The sequence below is a fragment of the Pan troglodytes genome, chromosome 5 (assembly GCF_028858775.2).
Source record: "Pan troglodytes isolate AG18354 chromosome 5, NHGRI_mPanTro3-v2.0_pri, whole genome shotgun sequence".
Classification (NCBI taxonomy): domain Eukaryota; kingdom Metazoa; phylum Chordata; class Mammalia; order Primates; family Hominidae; genus Pan; species Pan troglodytes.
This window is the reverse complement of record NC_072403.2, coordinates 57244258-57258130: the sequence shown is the minus strand read 5'-3', so window position 1 is coordinate 57258130 and position 13873 is coordinate 57244258. Positions and strand designations below refer to the sequence as shown.

Genomic DNA, 13873 nt, shown 5'->3' with positions numbered 1-13873 from the left:
TGAACTCTTAGCAAAAGAGACCATTCTGGGCTTGCTGAGCTCCGGCGCCCGCGGAGCTCGCACCAGGCTCCCCGGAAAGGACGGGGCGTGTTACCGGGGAGCAGCTGCTCTATTGCACCTCGAGGCTCCTATCGGGCTAGGCCGGCGGCCTCGCTCCCTCCCTTCACCTTTCCTCTCCTGGCGGGCCCGGCGGCGGGCAAGTGACTGCCCGCCATGCCTGAAAGGCGACTCTTCTGATTCAAGATGACCAGGGAAGAACCTCTTCCCAAGAAAGTTCGACTGAGTGAAACAGACTTCAAAGTTATGGCAAGAGATGAGTTAATTCTAAGATGGAAACAATATGAAGCATACGTACAAGCTTTGGAGGGCAAGTATACGGATCTTAAACTCTAATGATGTAACTGGCCTAAGAGAGTCTGAAGAAAAACTAAAGCAACAACAGCAAGAGTCTGCACGCAGGGAAAACATCCTTGTAATGCGACTAGCAACCAAGGAACAAGAGATGCAAGAGTGTACTACTCAAATCCAGTACCTCAAGCAAGTCCAGCAGCCGAGCGTTGCCCAACTGAGATCAACAATGGTAGACCCAGCGATCAACTTGTTTTTCCTAAAAATGAAAGGTGAACTGGAACAGACTAAAGACAAACTGGAACAAGCCCAAAATGAACTGAGTGCCTGGAAGTTTACGCCTGATAGGTAAACAAATCATCCTCCCCAGTTAAGACTTCCCTGACAGTCCCACTACGAGAAAGCTGTGGTGGGACAGCCAAGTACTCGTTTCCACACCAAGACTCAGACTTTTTGAGCCAAAAAAAAAAAAAAAAAAAAAAAAAAAAAGCCACATTCTTACACTGTCCAGCTTGTAATGGTTAATGTAAAACTTACCAGATGAACCTTGTGTTTCAGCTTTTTTCTTTTCCCCTTCCCCTTGTTTCAGACGCCTAATGGCGTCGAACTATTCCGAAGAAGTGGCCACCTCCGAAAAATTCCCCTTCTAGAACATGTAGACACTTGAGAAATGTTTCTGTTTGAAGAAAATAGAGGGAGAAACAGAAGTCTTAAGTCTGTGGCACACTGTGTCTTCAGACAGTTTGAAGGAATGAAAACCTAGAGATTTTAAATCATGAAGTGAAAATGTAAAATTCCAGTAAAATGTAAAAATGGAATATGCATCACTCTTAACCTTGAGCATAGTGACTTAGAGACACTGTGTATCAGTTTTGCCAATGAGACTGTGGACTTCATGATTGTTGTACTTCTGGGTCAAAACTCAAATGAGGTGAATTTTGCCTTTAAAGGGTTTATTTGCTGAGAACCAACTTTTGATAGTCATGAGAGAATCAAATAATAGATGTCCGTACAAGTAGCACATATATTTAACCATTTAGTTTGGGGCTCTGTATTACTTGCTTGAGCCTTAATCAATGTGGTTTTATTCAATGGTTTGTTCTTTGAATGGCTGCAAAAACTGTAGATAAACTTACTGAGGACTGTACAGACATGAAGGTGTGGTATCAAACTTCAGGTTGAAACTGTTTGAAGCATTATAAACATTCATTTCACAACTAGATTGTATAAGGATATTAGCTGTGATGAGACTCACTGCATTTTTTTTTTTAGTGAATTTTATGAAATCCCCATTCCATTCAACAGGCACATGTTTGAAAGAGCATTGTCGTTGGTGTTAATGGGGGAATGTGTTCCTTCATTGTATTTGGGCCTTTTGTATTGCACTCTTGATATTAAATTAAATGTGCCTTGAAATAGTTGAGTTTTTTTTTTTCTAAGTTCAAAGAATATTATGATGATTTTGTTGTACTATTTAACATTTTAATTTGGGGCTGGGAGGGCCTGTGGAGAGCAGATTCATTTTGGAAATACTGTTGCTGTGCTCTTCAAAGTGAAGGAAAAGGCGCTGTGCCTCATTTTTAAAAGACCTACATAAAAGACAAGGAGACTTGACACTTGTTACTTTTATGACACTTTTTCCCTGGGTATTGCAGTAGAAAGTAATGTGGGACAGCTTCACAGAGTGCCTGCCAGAAGATAATGTGTTGGAACAGTGGGCTGGCCTAAGTAAGACATTTTATGAATTGAAAAAAGATATACTGATCATTTCTAGCAAATTCATCTAACCATTTAGATAAATGAGGCATTATTTTCTTCATGCTTCCATCCAATCCTGGAGGTGAATTTTTTCTGTCTGATCATTCTATAAGTCACCAATTCAAATTTTCGCTTGGTGATAATGGAGTCTAAGATGAGTGGAAGATAAATGTTCCAGCTTGTCGCAACATTTAAGTGCAGTTTTAACAAGGGTGACTTAAGTTCTCTCTCAATCATTCAAATCAATTGTAAGTATCATATGTTTGTGCTTTAGGGAACTGATTGTGGGGCAGAGGGTGGGTTGAAGAAGTGGTTTGTATGATTTTTCAGCAAGAAATCTGCATCTAAAATTCTCACTATTTGTGAGGGTTGGAGGGTAAGTAACCAGATCTGTTTGAAATTAGCTTATGTGCTTGCATTAAGGCTTTTGTAAATATTTTATGCCATTTAAGTTCACAGTAGAAATGGCCTAAGTATCTTTTTAGTAGATTTTAGTAGAAAAGTAATCCATAAAATGTATTATTAACATGTACTCAAATTTAGCAGGCATCTTTCTTTGCCACTTAGATGGCAGTCATGAGTTCTATGGTTTTTTTCTTGTCATTGTTAAATTTTTCTCTTTTAATAAGATAATACATGCTTGTGTATAAAATTGAAATACTGTTGAGAAAGGGGGAGATGAAAAGTGAGTGTCACTCTTGGATCTGACCTTGACATCCTCATTCTGTTCTCCAGGAGCAGTAACTGCTATTACTTTTTTCTTGGGTATCATGAAGATAATTTCTATGCATATACAGTCATTTTATGTATATTGTTTTAAACAAATGTGATCATACCATAAACACAGATGAGTTGCACCTTGTTTTTTTTAACTTGGTCTCTTTGGCATTTTTCCATTTTTTAGTGTATCTAGACAACTACATTTTTAATGGTTACATAATGTATTTGCGTTATATTAAGGAATCATGATTTATTTGAATCACTTATAAATGGATTTTTTTCCGTAAAATTGGCTGTAAGCCAGAGTATATCAGGTACTATAAATACATCACTAATTTGAAACAAATAATGGCTCAGGCAATCCCCTGTCTGGAATATTTCCAGTAGTGGAATGGGTTTTGCTTTGGGTTGTGTGCATGCGCGCGTGTGTTTGTGTGTCTTCACTTTACTGTTTTTCTGTTTTAATTTTGAGGAAGAAAGATTCCCGGAAATAACCTGTCCAGTTCAGTTAAAATATTTCATTTATGTGAGACTGTACACATTTTAGAGTGTTTAGAGGTATATCTTTCAAAGTGCTTTCTATTATGTTTGTGGGTTAATTGATTTTAGGAATGGGTTGATTTTTTTGTTTGTAATTTTAAAAAATTATTCAAAAACAATTACTTGTAATTAAATTATTTTAAAAAAGAGACCATTCTGATCAACTACCACTGCATTATAAACCACCCCAAATTTAAAACAATTATTTGTTAACATCTCCCATATTTCATAAATTGATGAGCTCACCTGAGAAGTTCTTGCTTGAGGACTTTTGTAAAATTGTAGTCAGATGTTGGCTGGGACTACAGTCATCTCAAGTCTTGACTGGACTTGATGTTTATCCAGTCCAGCCACGGTTGGCAGCTGATGCTGGCTGTCAGCGGGGACCTCAGCTGGAGCTTTCCACTGAGGTGCCCTACACATGACCCCTCCTTGTAGCTTAGGTTTTATATTGTGAGTTAGCTGGGATTTTAGGGGGAGAGTTCCAAAAAGGAGCTTCCAAAGAGATCCAGGGAAAAATGTAAGAAATTCTATGATCTAGCCTCTGAAAATCAGACCATCACTTCTGCCACATTATATTGGTCAAGCAAGTCACTAAATCCAGCTTAGATTCAAAGAAAGGAAAATGGGGCTCTATCCCTTGACATTAGGAGCAACACGTGTACATAGAAAGGAAAGGAAGTGATAGTAGTCATCTTTGTAGAGTCACATAGAGGCATTGTTTCTGTCTTGAACACATGAAACATAGTCTGCAGATCCTTCGTGATGGATGTGGATTCTATGCACATGATGTGACCACAAATATTGGAACAAAGCAAAGGGAGCATTCAAATAAGATCATATGCACCCTCCAATGAAAACTAATCAATATTTCCATTATACTGAGAATAAAGTTCAAATTTCTTACCATGGCCTGCAAAGCCCTTTATGATTTGCTCCATTCCAACTTCTCTGACTTCTTGTCCTCCCGCTCTTTCCCTTGCTTACTTTGCTTTAGTCAGGCTACCTTTCTTGCTTTGCTTGCAATTGTCAATTATGCTATCTCCTTTTGGAAAACTCTGCTCCCAGATCTTCCAACATCTAATTTCTGCACTTTATCCAAGTTTCTGTGCAAAAAGTCTCTTCAGAAACGGCATCCCTTAAGCACTCTCTTCGGCGATCACTCACCTTGTGCCACTTGTCCTCATGTCTTCATGATCTGAGACTCCCTTGTTCATCTCTCTGTTTAGTTGTAGTGTCAGTTCCCCTTACCAGCCCATAAGCCCCACTGGAGCAGGGATCCGACTCATCTTGCTCACTTCCATTCTTGCAGGACCAGGAACTGTATTGGTACATAGTGATACCCAGTCCATATCACTGAATTGACGACTATGCCTGAGCTTTATTTTCAGTTGGTTATCGTTAGAAATGTCCTAAATATCCTTTAAAAATTATGTGAGCCTTATGTGTAATTCATTCAGCATTCACTTCTACCTGTGATTACCCAACACCTTTCAAAATTATTTTTTCCTATTTATTTTCTGGATCCCATATTTTTTTTCCCTACTCATAATTTGGTGTTTGTTACCTTAAAGTCTACATTATAATCTCACTAGACTACTTACATTTCCTTTGGAAACCTGGATTCTCTCTCTACTTTATACCTTTCTGGAATGCTGTTTCCTCCTTTATTCCTCCAGCTAAGTACCTTTTATCCCTGAACACTTGTTTCATGTATCTATTCATTTGGAAAGACTTGCCCTAACAGCCATCTTCACTTTCCATTTCCGAATCCTTTTTGGATTCACTTTTTTGTTGTAAACTATGGTACAGTGAGGCAAGTGCAGCTCCTCTCCTCCACCTTTGAGTTCTTTGGCAACATGGGCATCATCTTATTTGTTTCTAGAGCTCTTGTACCAAGTCTAGTGCTTGGCACACAGCATATACTCCATTAATGCTTCTGGAACTGGATAGAATTAAATTGAAACAAAGGAAAGGAGGAAAACAACAGGGAACTGGACAGTGGTAGATAATGTCAAGAGACCAAGAAAATGTTGGCTTCATCTTCCTTTTATACACACTAATTTATTTTTACTCTGGTCCAATTATATGTGCTTTGTTAGAAATATCACCATTGTTCAATATGTTAAGAAAATAAATTAAAACTTCAGAGTTATTTAGAAGGCAGGCATGAAATCAAGCATTTTCTACACTCCTGTTTTGTCATACTCTATACTCCTCCTTCTGTTCATTTGCATTTTCATGCTCAGTCTATTGGGTGCAGGTGCAGAAAGCAGGCACCAGGGTATTCTATAGAATTCAATGTTGTCTTTGATAAATGAGGCTTTCTAGCTATGTATTTTTATAATTGTAAATTTCCCTCCTTTTCATATCTACTTAGGTGCATCTACATTTATGAAATTATATCATTTGTGTGTAGTTTGGGGGGTATCTTTCACAGGCATATAGAAATTGGATGTGATAGCTATCTCAATACATGAAACTAAGTTATTGGCAATAATTTTTTTTTTTTACTTTAAAGGGAACATATTGATACCACATTGCAAGAAATTAAATATATAAAGGAAATACTTTCCAAAACATTGCTAATGTGGGCTCTTTTTTTTTTTTTTTTAAGAAAAAGACTGAAAATAAAAGCAGTCTTCCAGCAAGCTAATTAAGCCTTATTTTGTTCATTGCATACAGTGAGCATTTAGAATTGCACCTAAACAATCTTCAGTTAAGCACAGTCATTTAACCCTCTTTACCTGTCCTGGTGTGTGGCCCCTTTGAAATGCCCCATAATCAAAGTTTTCCAGGTGGGAAAGACAGCACAAATAAAAAGTGACAGGCTTAGCTCTTGTACAAAGCTTGCAACACTTGCAAGGATTATCAGCTATTTCACAATATAGATTGATGAACAACTGTACGATAAGTTTTTCTGCAGTCTGAAAAATTTGGATCAGTTGATGGTGGATGATTTAAGTTAATGGAAAGAAAAACAGACCTAATTAATAGTAGAAATTATGATTTTGTGGTAGCTTGGAAAACAAGGAATTGTGCTTTCTGGTCCAAGATTTTCTAGGAAGTGAAAGTGGCTACTTAAGAAATACACTTCAGTTCTTTGCGTGTATATTTCTTCATTGAAAAGATGGAACTAGTGTCAAGTTTTTAAATACTACAGTGGAATAAGTTTTAATGTGTACTATAGACTACAGACTAAATCTTGCACTAATCCTTTCACTTTCAGAAAGAGTACAGATACTCCTCCTTCAAATGCCCACCACTTTCATCAGTGCACGTCTATTAGAAGCCAAGACAGATGTACCACATTTAACTGCTCCTCAGCTGTATGGCTTACTCTGTAATCTAATGCCAGCTCCCATAAAATTCAAGCTGTAGCAAGTAACCTTGCAAAATATATCTGAGCAGTTATGTCTCTTTGAGTTTATGAAAAACAACAGAAAAGTCAGTAGAACATATCCAGGTTTGGTATAGACTATCAAATCACTCCTTTTGGATAATGACAGGCTCTTGGTCATCATTTGTGGAAGCCAGTTCTTGCATCAGATGGACAAAAAGGGCTTCTAATAGATTTTTCATGTTTAAATTTTATATACATTTACACCAGTGAGAAATATTTTCTTATTTCCTAAACTCCGAAACATTTCATCTATGTTTCAATTTTGTCATTTATCACATCTTGCCTCATTTTTTAAGTATTCATATGTCTTTCCTTATTTTTCCTACTTGATTGAAAGCTCCCAGAGGACAAGGTCGTCGTCTAATTCAGCTTCTTATTTACCCAGGAAATGAGAGGATGCAAGGTGAGGACTCCATATTTATTTAATAAATACATAAATGGATAGATAACTTTGATAGACTACATGGTATGAATTCATTTTTGAATGTAGTAAACAACAATATAATCAGCTAAGATCTAAAGTTATATGGAGAAAATCATCTAATTTCAGTCACCTGAATTTGTGACCAGAGGTCAACCTAAAATATACAAGAAACCAGAACATGGGCATTTAGTATTTTAACATGCTCATTTAAAAGGAACTCAGAAATTATTTGATAGAGATGCCAGATATTGCCAGTTGTCATACTACATTGAGAAGAATGTTCAGACCAAATCTGTGCTCAGCAACAAAAAATAGTAAAATGTTGATGAGTAGAGGCATACCTTTGAAATATCCAATCAGATTCAGATACTTTATTTTGAAAATCATGAGATGGAGACCACAGAGGCTGGGTCAGCTTTCTAAAGTCACATAGTAGTAACCAGTTGTTATCAAGATTCCAATCAAGAGCTTAGTTCTCAAGACCCTAGAAGGGCCCTAGTGGGGAGAAGTCTAATGAAAATGATCCTGCTGAAATAAGCAAAAATCCTCATCCAACTCAGAAGTAACCAAGCCTCCCAACTTGAGCCCCCAACCTGACCCAAGGTTCTATCACTGTCATTGTCCATGGTTATCAAAGTTACAGGGGATGGAGGGTGACAAAAGTACTGGAGTGAAAGAGCAGGATCTACCCTAACAAGCCTGAGCTTCCAACTCCAGTGAAGACTGCATTGAAAGGCACAGGAGTCAACAGAAGAGAACGTCAGTGGCACCTCCAGACACCAGTATGTCTCCATGGGACATTCTTCTTGGTGCTGCTTTAGCACAGACCCAATTCCCAAATTCAATATATTTTGCTGCTCTAGCTCTAACTTCTACTCATAGGCCTAGTTGCTCATGAACAAAACAAAACTTATTTATATGTTCTATATGGACAATGTCACACATACCAAAAGTATGGAGAATAGCATGATACAATCTCTTGTACCCATCCTCCGGTAAGACTTTTCTCAATGCTTGTATTCATCGTATCTGTGTCTCCCCAGCCCATTTCATCATTTTGTCATGTATGACTAATCCGCCAGCCTTAGCCTAGACTAACAAGCAACTCAGATTCTGATCAGATTCAGGCACTTTATTTTTAAAATAATAAGATGGATACTACAGAAGCAGAGCTTTCTAAAGTCACATAGCAGTAGCGAGTTGTTATCAAGGTTCCAATCAAGAGCTCAGTACTCAAGACTCAAGAAGGGTCCTAGTGGGGAGGAGTCTAATGAAAAAGATCCTGCTGAAATAAGAACTTTGTCTGATTTATCATAACCTTCCCAAGACTTGAATCTTGCCTCAACCCCAGCCCAACAGGCTATCACTTCTAAATTTGTCCATTTACTCATTTTCCTCTTTCATTCATCAAAGTTTAATTTAGCATTTATTAGGTACTCAGGGAGATAATGTGTGATCTAATAGAGGTATGCTCTAAGTACTACAAGGTCTTTAGAAGGAGACTGTGGGCCTTTTCCACTATGGCTAAGAGTAGGAAATAGTTACAAAGGCAGAACTAAATCCTAAATCCTATTGCACTTCTATAACATCAGTTATCTACTGGGAAGGTATTGCATTTCTATAACATCAGTTATATACTGATGTTACTACATGATAGCTTTTGATGAGATATATGTTTTTTATTAGCATAATATGCAATTGAGCCTGTATTTCAGATGAAATAATTTGTATGCCATTTGTGTGGCACTGCACATGAATGTACAACTCCCTCCAAAATCGGTTAGGTAATATGTCCTGACTAAAATGGAAATGAGGAGTAGTGCTAGGAAATGAAGATGTCACATTACTTTTAAGTAGTGACAATGATATTGCAGAGAAAACCATATGGTGAACCATTGAGAGATGTGAGTTCTATTATTGCCACAGCCTGTAATTAGGTGGTGACATTGGGCCAGTACTTACTATTCTCTGGCTCTCAGCTTTTCCATTGTAAAATATACAAGTTGTATGTAATAATCCCTAAGATTTCCAATATGTTATATAACTATACTTTTCTCCAGCTTGATCTTAAAGGAGAGTAGATGGCTGCCATCATGTTATAGCTAAGATTGCCTGTGTGGTGCAATTACTCCACTAGGCTCCACTTTCTGGGAGCTGACACTAGAACACATATACCTTCCATAAAGCATGGCCATGTAATTCCTCATAAATATGTCATGCACTGTGATAGTCAAAATGCTGTTTCCTGCATCATCTCTTTCCACTTACAAAGGTTGCTGGAGCAGGTATCAGTGTTCTCCCACTTTAAGAAGAGAAAAATTGAGACTACAACAGCCACCCAATATCGTTTGAAAGGCAATTGTCTTTTCACTACTTTTCAAATGCCCACATACAAATTACCTTTCTGACATACAGTAGATACTTCCACCACCTTTACTTTCTTTATTCTGTTTTAAACTTCTTGTTAGATTTGATGTTAGAACAGGGTTAGTCAGAGGTATAGACATGTATAGATGCATTTTATGCTATAGTGAAGGTACAGTCTGAAACAATTAAGTATAAATAGTTTAAATAGTTTTTAAATCAAATTTTAAATATTCTTAGGGTATATTCAATGGAGACAACTTTTATACAGTAAATAATTGCACCTCATGGCACTCTCGCCCCAATGGTTCGTTCTGGAAACTTAAATTTTCCACTGTAATGTGTACTAAAATAGAAGCATAACTGCATTGCAATGTGGCCCATATGGACTTCCCGATGAGACCATCTCCTCTTCAGTAACATCTTGCTGAATTTGGGGGTTCAGAACCTAAAGCCACCTTGCTTTGTTCAACACATTCTCTCTGCTGTTGCACCTATTTGGAGGCCCCATACTTCTTGGCTGCTGTGCTGTTCTTACATAATTTTAAGTCAATTAAAATTATTAGTGCAGTTTTAATAGCCAGTGCTCCCTCAGGCTAGGTAAAAAATGGTGCAATTTGAAGAAAATTGAATAAATAAAATAAGAAAGAGACAAATAAAATAATAGGCTAGGAAAGGAATGAGAAAAATATAGTCTGTTAGCAAAGCTATCTATATTAAAATACTAATACTAATACTAATAGGTGTTACTTGAAAAACTAGCCAGGACACGAGCCAGGCGCGGTGGCTCACGCCTGTAATCCCAGCACTTTGGGAGGCCGAGGTGGGCGGATCACGAGGTCAGAAGATCGAGACCATCTTGTCTGACACGGCGAAACCCCATCTCTACTAAAAATCCCAAAAATTAGCTGGGCATGGTGGCAGGCGCCTGTAGTCCCGGCTACTTGGGAGGCTGAGGCAGGAGAATGGCATGAACCTGGGAGGTGGAGCTTGCAGTGAGCTGAGATCGTGCCACTGCACTCCAGCCTGGGCGACAGAGCGAGACTGTCTCGAAAAACAAAAACAAAAAACAAAAAAAAAAAGAAAAAAGAAAAAGAAAAACTAGCCAGGACACAAGATAGAACCAGACTTAAAAATACACAAAAGTGGTTATGGCTGATAATGCTTTGATTTTGAAGACACTGAGCAACCCACAGAGCCTCAACCCATCTCCACCAGCCTCGCTGGCATTTGAGAGGATGTGACTGATTTCTTTGTTCTACACTAAATGTGCCTCTTGGAAGGGGCAATTCATTATACTTTATTTTAAACTCATACCATTGTGGGTAGGATGTTTTCATTTATAAGTTTACCACTTTCATTTTATTTCTAAATAGGCAGTCATACCAAACTATTTGTAAGGTCTTAAGGGGCCATACTGTGATCTCTGCTTTCAGAAAGGAGTCAGCAGGAATATTAAGAAATATACAATTTTATGACACAAAAGTAGGAAAGAAAAAAAGCTTAAGGTATTAAATTTATGCATATTTATACAGATAAGAGGTTTTCCCAAATGCCACCTGAGCCACTTGCTGGCTTTTGGACCTTAAACAAGTTGCTCAGCTTCTATGAGCATCAAGCTCTTCATCTGAAAAACAGGGTTAATAGAAGAACCTATTTCAGAAAGTTGTTGGGATGATTAAACAATATCATATTTGCAAAGTATTTAACATAGAGTCTGACATATAATGAACACAAAGTAAAGCTCAGTCATTATTGGTTATTTTACTCAAAAATGGGGACAATTTGGATAATTAAAAAAAGTACAGAGGATAAGGCTGGAATTCCTGGAGGTAACATCAGCAATTTTCAATTTTTGCTAAGGTCTAGGTTACCTTAGCACTCTGCTATTTATAAGTCACAACAGACAGCATTTGATGAGAGCTTTCTTTATGGTTGGCATTGTTCTGCATTCTTTCTGTAAGTTTCCTCACATAATCCTTCCAGTGACCTCTGAATTAGATGCTATTATTGCATAACCATTTCACAGATAAGGAAACTGAGACATGGAACAAGTAAATAACTTGCCCAAGATAATAGACCTGCACAGGCAACGAATGGTAAACCCGAGATTCAAACTCTAGACACAGTCTGGGCGTAGGTACCATGCCCTCTGCCGGGGCACTATGTCACTGCTATTGTCAGCTGAAGCTCAAATGGCTGGTAGAGACATCAAATCCTGCTCAAGTTGCTGCATGTAGTCCTGCATTTGTGCAAAGTGTGTGTGGACCTCAGTGGGGGGCTGTAGGGCTGTGTCCACTGATACAGGTGACTCTTCCTAATCCACTGGCTCAAAGAAGACAGAGTTTTCAAATTCTCACAAGGACCATGCCTGGGCCAGAGTAGCCCCGGGGTCTCAGCTGTCCCTTCTTCACCTACTCTTCCAATGAAATCAGGCTCAGCAGCTTCCTCTACAGGCAGCCTTCTGTCCTCCATGCAGGTGTGCTGGGAAAAGACTAATCATATGAAAACACTGGCCATGAGAATGGATGCCCTGGTCTCACTTGATCAAAGAAGAGAAAGCTGTTAATGTACTGGAGCACTCTTGCTGTGGAAATGAGTCACACCATAGAGCCTGGCTGCTGTGGCATCATACGGAAACTGTAGCAAAACTCAAGGGCCGCTCTGGAGTGAAGGAGAGCTTGGCTGATGTCCAGGAAAAGGTGCGGAGGGTGCCAGACCCCTAATAAAAGAGGCTTCACAGTCAAGCCTCTTGCTATAACTGTCTCTCCCACTTTCTCTTTTTAAAACTATTTTTCCTATTGTAAATAATACCATTAAATGAAGACTATTGTCTCTCCTTATGCACAAGAGACCCATTCAGAGCCATTAGCAGTAATGAAAGGGAAAAGCACACACAATCAAAAGGATGAGGGGTGTGGTGTGTTCCACCAAGAGGGGAAGCAGGAGGTGGAAGAGGGTTGCGGTTGGGCTGAGTAAGGAAGGGCCCTGTGTGTCAAGCTGGCCTGGCCTCTTGGAAAATCCCATGTGGAACCTCTCCCATAGATAATGCTGGTTACAAGGAAAAGGGGAGGCATAAAAAGAGAAGAGAAATGGAGCGAGCTGTGCTTGTGGCTTCTAATACTTTTGGGAGTTGGAAAAATAGGTAGGATGCTGATCCATGCAAACAGAAGAGTGGATCTGGTAACCAAAAGAACATAGCTTCCATAGCCTTCAATCGGATTTAACTCCAATTAATCTTAGTTTTCCTGGGCAGCATTAGAATGAGTTTCTCTGACATTATGCAAGGTAGACATTTCATAAGATGGAAAGTCAGCTGCTTTTTTAAAAAAGACACTTTTTTTAAGGCTAGTAAGAAAATTAAAAGTTCTTTTAGAAATAGGAAATAGATTGTTGACAATGCTATAGATTTTTTTTTTTTTTTTATAATCAGGCATCAAGACCAGATTAGCCAACCACAAAATTTTTCTCTTTAATTCTTAAAACACAGGTGATACATTTCTTTTGCAGGACAGTAAAGAATGACAGAGACAATAGGGTGTATTTGTTAAAAGAGAAGGCTGTGCGACAAGACTATATGGATCTGAATCACGTGTATTATTTCCTAATATGTAACCATGGGCAAGTTACTCAATCTCTCTGGACCCCAAATTCTCATCTGTAACTTGGAGAAATAGAAAATACTACAGAAAATTGTTGTCTGGATTAAATGGTTTAGTATCAGTGAAGCACTTGAAAGAATACTTGGCACATTATAAATGCTCCACAAATATTTGCTGTTATTGTTAATCAATGACAAATAGAAGTCCAGCACCTCCCCATACATTTTCACATAAGAGTAGATAACACATGCAATGGTTCTTACTGTGAGTTTACTCTCTTTGATGTATGAAATGTGACTACTTAAGATTTTGTTCAGAACAAAATGCAAATCACACTTGTATCTTCTCTGTGACTTTGAAGCATTTAAATGTAGCTCATCACCCAGGTTGGATACAGGAATGCCAGCAATGAAATCCCTATTTACTCCTTGTTGTTTAGAGAGTGTTATAGGGATGCATGGAATCAGGGTGGTCATCTCAAACCCTACATTTGGGAAGTTTTGGTAGTTTGGGCAATGACCTTGTGAGCGAGGGCAAATGAGTCCTAAGAAAAGGTCTTTGAATCATGCTCATACTGTCATTTTCTGTTGCCCCCAAAATCACCAAGCAAAGCTGAAAGACTGTTCCTTCTTGATACCCCTGAGAAAATGTATTATGCTTTGGTGACATTTTCCCTTGAAAGCTATCTCTTCATATATTTTAATACAATTTTCC

General features: G+C 38.3%; 1 pseudogene; it reads left to right on the top strand.

Annotated features, from left to right (window-relative positions):
* Positions 1 to 223: 223 nt before the first annotated feature.
* Positions 224 to 1121, top strand: LOC100609282 (pre-mRNA-splicing regulator WTAP-like; annotated as a pseudogene).
* The last annotated feature ends 12752 nt before the right edge of the window (positions 1122 to 13873 follow it).